Here is an 8,832-nt window from a genome sequence, read left to right as displayed (position 1 = left end):
TATCCTATCCAATCCTTATTTCCATGAAAGGTATGATATGGTTTGGCTCTGTCTCCACACCCAAATCTCATGTTAAATTGTAATTCCCAATATGGGATGTAGGGCCTGGTGGGAGGTGATTTGATCATGGAGGTGGTTTCTAATATTAGCACCACCCCTCTAGTGCTGTCTTGTGATAGAGTTCTCACCAGATCTAGTTGTTTGAAAGTGTATAGCACCTCCCCTTCACTCTGTCTTCCTCCTACTCCAGCATGTAAGGCATGCCTGCTTCCCCTTCACCTTCCGCCATAATTCTTAAGTTTCCTGAGGTCTCAGCAGAAGCAGAAGCCTGTACAGCCTGCAGAACCATGAGCCAATTAAACCTCTTTTCTTTCTAAATTACCCAGTCATAGGTATGTCTTTATAGCAGTGTGAGAATGAACTAATACAGCTAAAAATCTCTATTTTGCCAATGAGGACTTGCTGTTGGTCACAGAGCTGATAAATGATAGAGTTAAATTTAACCCAGTGGCAGTCTGACTGCAAAGCCCATACCCTGACCATTCTACGTGCAGTTCTTCTCCCTATCTCCCAGATTTTCAGAAAGGAAGGATCAGGTTTAAATGATCCTGGCTACAAAAATGAGAGGATGAGCCTGAAAACATATGTACTGGAAGTTGTGCGTGGGATGGGAGGGAGACAGCCTTGCTTGTTACTTGGTATGACAGTCAAAATGTGTCTAGACTGTAGAACACTCAGGAAAGACACAGAAATAGGCTTGAACAAATGAAAAGGCACATTGTGCTTCTGTTAGGAAAACTCAACATCATGAAAGTGTCAGTTCTCCCTAAATGACTTCATGAATTTAACATAATCCCAATGAAAAAGACAGCCATACCTCGTTTTATTACACTTCACCTTATTGCACTTCTCAGATACTGCACTTTTTACATCTTGAAGGTTTGTGGCATTTTTCCAATAGCATGTGCTCACTTCATGTCTCTGTGTCACATTTTAGTAATTCTTGTAATATTTCAAAGAATTTTTTATTATTATATCCGTTAGGTGATCTGTGACCAGTGATCTTTGATGTTACTAATGTAATTGTTTTGGGGTGCCATGAACCTAGCCCATATAAGACAATGAACTTAATCCATAAATGTTGTGTATGTTCTGACTGCTCCACTGATTGGCCATTTCCCCATCTCTCTCCTTCCTCAGGCCTCCCATTGCCTTGAGACACAACAGTATTGAAATTAGGCCAATTAATAACACTACAATGGCCTCTGAATGTTCAAGTAAAAGGGAGAGTTGCACATCTCTCACTTCAAATCAAAAGCTAGAAATGATTAAGCTTAGTGAGGAAGGCATGTTGAAAGCCAAGATAGGCCAAAAGATAGGCCTCTGTTGCCAGTTAGCCAGGTTGCGAACGCAAAGGAAAAGTTCTTGAAGGAAATTAAAAGTGTTACTCCAGTGTACACAGGAATAATAAGAATGTGAAACAGCCTTCTTGCTGATCTAGAGAAAGTTTTAGTTGTCTGTGTAGACAATCAAACCAGCCACAACATTTCCTTAATCCAAGGCCTAATCCAGGACAAGGCTCTAACTCTCTTCAGTTCTACAAAGGCTGGGCTGGAAGAGGTGAGGAAGCTGGAGAAGAAAAGTTGGAAACTAGCAAAAGAGTAGAGGTTGATTCATGAGGTTTAAGGAAAGACATTGTCTCAATAACATAAAAGTGGAAAGTGAAGCAGCAAGTGCGAATGTACAAACTGCAACAATTTATCCAGGAGATCTAGCCAAAATCATCAATGAAGGTAATGACACTGAATAACACAATGCAAATGAAACAGATTTCCATTGGAAGAAAACAACATCTAGGACTTTCACAGCTAGTGACAGTAGTCAATGCTTGGCTTAAAAGTTTCAAAGGACAGGATGACTCACTTGTTAGGGGCTAATACAGCAGGTTGAATTAGTAGGTTGAAGTTGAAGCATATTTACTATTCCAAAATCCTAGGGCTCTTACGAATGATGCTAAATCTCTCAAAATGGAGGTAAAACCACTGCCAGGTCACCCCCAGCCCAACTCCAGCCGTCACGTTGGCCAGGGGGAGGAGGGCCATGATCCAAATGAACCAGAGCAGTTGAGAAAACTGTTTATTGGTGGTCTGAGCCGTGAAACTACAGATGATAGTTTAAGAGAACATTTTGAGAAATGGGGCACATGGACAGATTGTGTGGTAATGGGAGACCCCCAAACCAAATGTTCCAGGGGCTTTGATTTTGTGACTTATTCTTGTGTTGAAGAGGTGGATGCAGTAATGTGTGCTCAACCACACAAGGTTGATGGGCATTTAGTGGAACCAAAGAGAGCTGTTTCTACAGAGGATTCTGTAAAGTCTGGTGCTCTAACAGTGAAGAAAATTTTTGTTGGTGGTATTAAAGAAGATATAGAAGAATATAATTTGAGAGCCTACTTTGAAAAGTATGGCAAAATTGAAACCACAGAAGTTATGGAAGATAGGCAGAGTGGAAAAAAGAGAAGATTTGCTTTTGTAACTTTTAATGATCATGATACAGCTGATAAAATTGTTGTTCAGAAATACCACACTAATAATGGGCATAACTGAGAAGTGAAAAAGGCCCTTTCTAAACAAGAGATACAGTCTGCTGGGTCACAGAGAGGTCATGGAGGTGGATCTGTCAATTTGACGGGTTGTGGAGGAAACTTTGGAGATGCTGGAGATAATTTTGGCTGTGGTGGAAACTTTGGTGGAAGAGGAGGCTAGGGGGGTGGAGAAGGTGGCAGCAGAGGTAGTTATGGAGGAGGTGATGGTAGATATAATGGACTTGGTGGTGAAGATGGCAACTACCGTGGTGGTCCTGGTTATAGTAGTAGAGGGGGCTAGGGTGGTGGTGGACCAGGATATGGAAACCAAGGTGGTGGATATGGTGGCGGTGGTGGAGGATATGATGGTCACAATGAAGGAGGAAATTTTGGTGGTGGGAACTATAGTGGTGGTGGGAACTATACTGATTTTGGAAATTATAGTGGACAACAACGATCAAATTATGGACCCATAAAAGAGGGCAGTTTTGGTGGAGGAAGCTCGGGCAGTCCCTATGGTGGTGGTTATGGATCTGGTGTTGGAAGTGGTGGATATGGTAGCAGAAGGTTCTAAAAACAGCAGAAAAGGGCTACAGTTCTCAGCAAAAGAGAGAGTGAGGAGTTGTCAGGAAAGCTGCAGGTTACTTTGAGACAGTCACACCAAAAGCATTAGAGGAACAGTAAAAATCTGCCACAGAAGGAACGATGATCCATAGTCAGAAAAGTTACTGCAGCTTAAACAGGAAACCCTTCGTGTTCAGGACTGTCATAGCTACAGTTTGTACAATGTGCAGCTATTGATTAATGCAATGTAGTGTCAATTAGATGTACATTCCTGAGGTCTTTTAGCTGTTGTAGCTTTGCCTTTGTCTTTTTCTTTTCATTAGATCAGGTATATTGCCCTGTAAATTGTGGTAGTGGTAACAAGAATAAAAAAATTAAGGAATTTTTAACTTTTCAATATTTGTGTAGTTCAGTTTTTCTACATTTTAGTATAGAAACTTCAACAAAATGCAGTTCTGAAGGTGTTTCCTTGTGAGCTAACAAGTAAAGAAGATCATTGTTCATTATTATTTTGTATGAATGTTGCTAAAGTTAACTGTAAAGAAAGACCTGCCGACTTGCAGTGTAAGGGGAATCTATTCTCCCCATTTCCAAACCATGATATGAATGGGCGCTCACATGTGGAGAGAATAGATATCTGTGTTTGCAATGTATGTTTTAGATAAATAGGATTGGGTGTTTAAATTAGCATTTGTGAATTTAGTATCATTAAGATTACCTTCAAACGAAAAAAAATCTCAAAATTTCTATTTGGTTTTTATGTATTTTCTTTTAAAATGTAATCATATGATTTTAGTGTGTTAGACTTGCTGAGTCCTAGCTGTGTTTAGAACATCTCCATTCTACATTTACCTTGGTCAAATCTGAACTGTTGCCATAGGTTTTGGGTGTAAAGAATGTTTACTGCCCTCCATTTAAATTCTGAAAAGGGATAGTGACTATTTTCCCTCTCCTATATTAGAAACCATTCTTAAAATCTTTTCAAAATATAGGACCATTAAGCCTGCTATATCTGAGCAAATTAGTGGGTACCTTTTTTCTTTTATAAAGCACAAGAGGTCCATATATCTGGAGTTATTTTCCTTAGTTTAAATGTTTTTATACAAGTTCCCAGAGCAAGAGAATAAAAATCATGCATTATTAAACTCCTAACTGGCTGGCATTCTTTCCTGTTTGTACACTATACATTTTGTTGGATGAAACCAAGGATAGTTTAGGTGTAATTGTCCAAAATAACCTAACTGCAGCAGAAATGTAGCACAGTTGCTTAGTACAAGCTTCTCACTTCCTACAGACCTGAATTCAAATTTGGATAATCAGAGTTCTTAAATTCCCAAACAACATACTGCTATTTATTGTGTATATTTCAACATAAATCATGTTGTTACCAATTTGTTTGGAAGGCCCTAGCTGAGAAGAGTTTTAGATAATAAGGTTGTGTGTGTGTATATGTGTGTGTGTGTGTATATATGCATATATATGTGTATATATGCATATATATGTGTATATATGTATATGTGTGTGTGTGTGTGTGTGTAAATAAATAAATATATATATATATATATATATCAATGTCCTCTGTGTTTGGCACCAGCTAGTGCTTACAATTTCACTCAAGCCCTGAGTATGTGCCCTGCTGTTATTCTTTCTTTGGCAGTTGAACGTTGAATTCAAGATTCTTACTTTTGTTTTAAGAAGTACTAAGCAAAATAAGCAATAAAAAGTGGAATGGGGCATGCTAGTGTTTAAATATGCTCTCTTGTTGCTCTAATTCTGTGCCTCTGTGTATTAATATTTGGATGCATGCAATGCCAGCATGGAAACTGGTCTTCATACATAGTGTAGTTTTCCAGAAACACTCATAAACCAATAAATGTAACAGACATTACATTTGTTAATGGGCATATATGTGAAAAGCAGTGTAGAAAATAGGCTAATACTAGAAAATGGTTAAGTCCTTAGTAACTTCAAGTGTAGTTATATAATGGACACTGTCAATGTTCATAACTTAAACCTGGGTACCTGGTCAAAATAATGCTTGGGAAACATTTTATTAAAATTGAGCTAAATTGTCTCAAGTTCTTTTATTCATATAAAGTTTATTAATAAAATGTATTAGTAAAATCAGTTTTATTTAAAAATAAAACATTTATTAATAAAAAATTATTAATAAATTCATATACAGTTTATTTTAAAAGAATGATGCTAAATCTACTCTTCCTGTGCTCTATAAATGGAAAAAACAAAGCCTGGATGACAGCACATCTGTTTACAGCATGGTTTACTGCATATTTTTAAGCCCAATTTTGAGATCTATTACTCAGGAAAAAAAATTCCTTTCAAAATATCCCTGTTTATTGACTATGTGCCTGGTCACCCAAGAGTTCTTATGGAGATGTACAAGAAGATTAATGTTATTTTTACATCTGCTAATGCAACATCCATTCTGCAGGCCATGGATCAAGGAGTAATTGCAACTTTCAAGTCTTAATATTTAAGAAATACTTTTTGAAAGGCTAGAGCTGCCATAGATAGTGATTCCTCTGATGGATCTTAGAAAAGTAAATTGAAACCTTCTGTAAAGAATTCACCATCCTAAGTACCATTAAGAACATTCCAGAATCCCGAAAGGACAAAATACCAACGTTAACAGTAGTTTGGAAGAAGGTGATTCCAACCTTCATGGATGATTTTTGAGGGTTCAAGACTTCTGTGGAGGAAGTCACTGCAGATATGGTGGAAGTAGCCAGAGAACTATATAGAAGGGGAGCCTGGAGATATGACTGAATTGCTGCACTTTCACGATAAAAACTTGAAGAGATGAGGAGTTGCTTCTTATGGATGAACAAAGAAAGTGGTTCCCTGAGATGGAAACTACTCCTGGTGAAGATTCTGTTAACATTGTTGAAGTGACAATAAATGATTTAGAATATTTCATGCTCACTTCGGCCTCACATATACTAAAATTGGAATGATTTAGAATATTTCATAAATTTAGTTGATAAAGCAGCGGCAGGGTTTAAGAGGATTGACTCTAATTATGAAAGTTCTATTGTGGGTTAAATGTTATCAAACTGCATCGCATGCTACAGAGAAATCTTTCATCAAAGAAGAGCCAATCAATGCAGCAAACTTTACTGTTGTCTTATTTTCAGAAATTGCACAGCTGCCCCAACCTTCATCAACCACCACCCTGATCAGTCAGCAGCCATCAACAATGAGGCAAGACCCTCCACCGACGAAAAGATTACCACGTGCTGAAGGCTCAGATGGTAGTATTTTTTTCTCATTAAGAAATATACATTATTTATTCAGATATAATACAATTGCACACTTAATAGACTATACTATAGTGTAAACATAACTTTTATATGCACTGAGAAGCCAAAAAATCATGTGACTGCCTTTATTGTGATATTGTCTTTATTGTAGTGGTCTGGAACTGAACTTGCAATATCTCTAAAGTATGCCTGTATATATCACTTTTTTCTCAGAGCTAGACAAGTTAACTATATATCTTATTTGAAATAACAAGCAATAATATCAATGGAAACAATTAAAAATAAATGGGGAAGGGAGGCTAGCCCCACAGATACTAAAACATATCATGAAGCCTTCAGTATAAGCATACAAATTGGTAGATAGATCAATAAAAAAATAAATTAAAATTCAAAAGTATACAACACTGAATATGGAAGTTTAGAATGCTATAAAGGCAGCATCTCAAATCAGTAGGGAACAAATGGACTATCTAATGGACATCTGGTTAGTTATGTATAAAAATATAAAACTGGAGTCATTTCTTACACTAAATGCCAGAATTAATTCTAATTCCAAATGAATCTAAATGTTAAATAAACGAATAAACTACATAAGTATTAGTAGAAAGTATGGATTACTCTTTTATTATCTGGAACTGGAGAAAATTTCTTCGACTTAAAATCCAGACGTGATAAAGGAAAAGGGATACATTTGATCACACACAAAAAAGAAAGTTTTGCATTGAAAAATAACATAACGTAAGTAAAATCAAAAGGCAAACATAAACCTTTGTGGAGGTTTCTGGGGAAAGATTTGCAACATAAATCATTTGTAAAGTCTTAATATCTCTAATAGAGAGCTGTTAGAAAAGAATAGTAAGATAACTATAGAAAAATGGGTAAATGATACAGTTCACATAAAAAGAAAAGTAAGTGTCTCTTAAACATATGGGCAAAATTCCAAATATTTAATAACATGCTCTTCAGTGAGGCTATGGAAAATGAGACACCCTTATATCTTGCTGTTGGAAATGTAAAGTACAATCAATCCCTAAGGAGGGGAATTCGGACAATATCTAGAAAAACTACATATACTTTCACACACTGACTCAGCAATCCCACTTTTAAGAATCCTACCAAAGATACACTAGCAAAGAAGTAAAATGATATAAGTAAGCATAAGGACATTTATTGCAGCACTTTTGTAATAGCAAAAGACTGGAAACAACTCAATGTCCATCAATAGGCTACTGCTTGAATAAACTATGGTACCTGCACAAAATGTTATGATGCTGCCATAAAAAGAAAGCGAGAAAGCTCTCGTACTGTTATACAGCATTACTATCAGCTGGGGATCATTTTGCCATAGAGTTTTCTCCAAAATATATTGTTAAGTGAAAAAAACAAGGGCAGGACACTGTGTATGCACATGCATAAGGTTTGTGCCTTTTATCTGAGAAAGAAAAAAATACAAATCCTTATATTTGTACATATGCCTACTTATATGAACATAGTTTGATTAAATGGAAGGATACTCGAATATAACAAGATGATCACCTGTAGAGCAGTGTTTCTAAATCTTTTATCATCTTCCTGAAGGAAAAACTGAAGTGTTTAAATTCTCTCTAATGACAGAAATTAAACACTAAGAAACAAGATTTCGTTAGGAATTTTGAGATTTGAAGGGCCACAAACCATTATGACTACTAAAAGTTTTTCACACAACACCCAAACAAACTTTTACCCCCTTGGGAAGAGTATCACCTCCATGGAGGGTGCATGCTTTAAGAAAAGGGAGGGAATAGAGTGGAGGGGGCAGAGATGGAAGCGAGACTTCTGCTATGGTCTGAATGTGTCCCTCCAAATCAGATAAGCTGTCTTAGTTTGTTTCTGCTGCTATAAAAATACCTGAGACTGGGTAATTCATAAATAATAGAAATTTATTTCTTACAGTTTGGGAGGCAGGGAAGTTCATGATCAAGATGCCAACAGGTTCAGTGTCTGGTGAGTGTTCCTCTTCACTTCTAAGATGGCACCCTGTTGCTACATCCTCCTGAGGACATCAACGCTGTATCTTTACATAGTCCCACCCTTAATATTATCACACTGGTAATCAAGTTTCAAAATATGAATTTGAAACACTCTCTCTCTCCCCAAAGGTATATCTCCTAACAATAAAAATAACTGCAAGAAAATCCTAAACTATATTCAACAATAATATTGTTACTAATAATAATATTATTTTGAAACTTATCTGTTATAATAAAAAACAAGTAATTATTAAGTTGTTAGAAATAAAATGTTAAGTGTAAGAGAGATGAAATGCAAATGGTATATCAAAGGAATTAAATAAAAATCTTTATAATACTACATTTGATTAGAAACATCAATGAGAACTCATTGAATTTTTCCCTTTAAAGA

At 36.4% G+C, this 8,832-nt stretch overlaps 1 pseudogene across 1 annotated transcript; it reads left to right on the top strand.

The window, feature by feature from the left end:
* The first annotated feature begins 2,027 nt into the window (after positions 1 to 2,027).
* LOC104678418 lies at positions 2,028 to 3,181 on the top strand (annotated as a pseudogene). Its single transcript, XR_004055444.1, has one exon. The product of XR_004055444.1 is annotated as a heterogeneous nuclear ribonucleoprotein A3 pseudogene (transcript).
* The last annotated feature ends 5,651 nt before the right edge of the window (positions 3,182 to 8,832 follow it).

The sequence above is a fragment of the Rhinopithecus roxellana genome, chromosome 2, assembly GCF_007565055.1.
Source record: "Rhinopithecus roxellana isolate Shanxi Qingling chromosome 2, ASM756505v1, whole genome shotgun sequence".
In the NCBI taxonomy this organism is placed as follows: domain Eukaryota; kingdom Metazoa; phylum Chordata; class Mammalia; order Primates; family Cercopithecidae; genus Rhinopithecus; species Rhinopithecus roxellana.
This window is presented reverse-complemented; position numbering and strand designations above follow the sequence as displayed.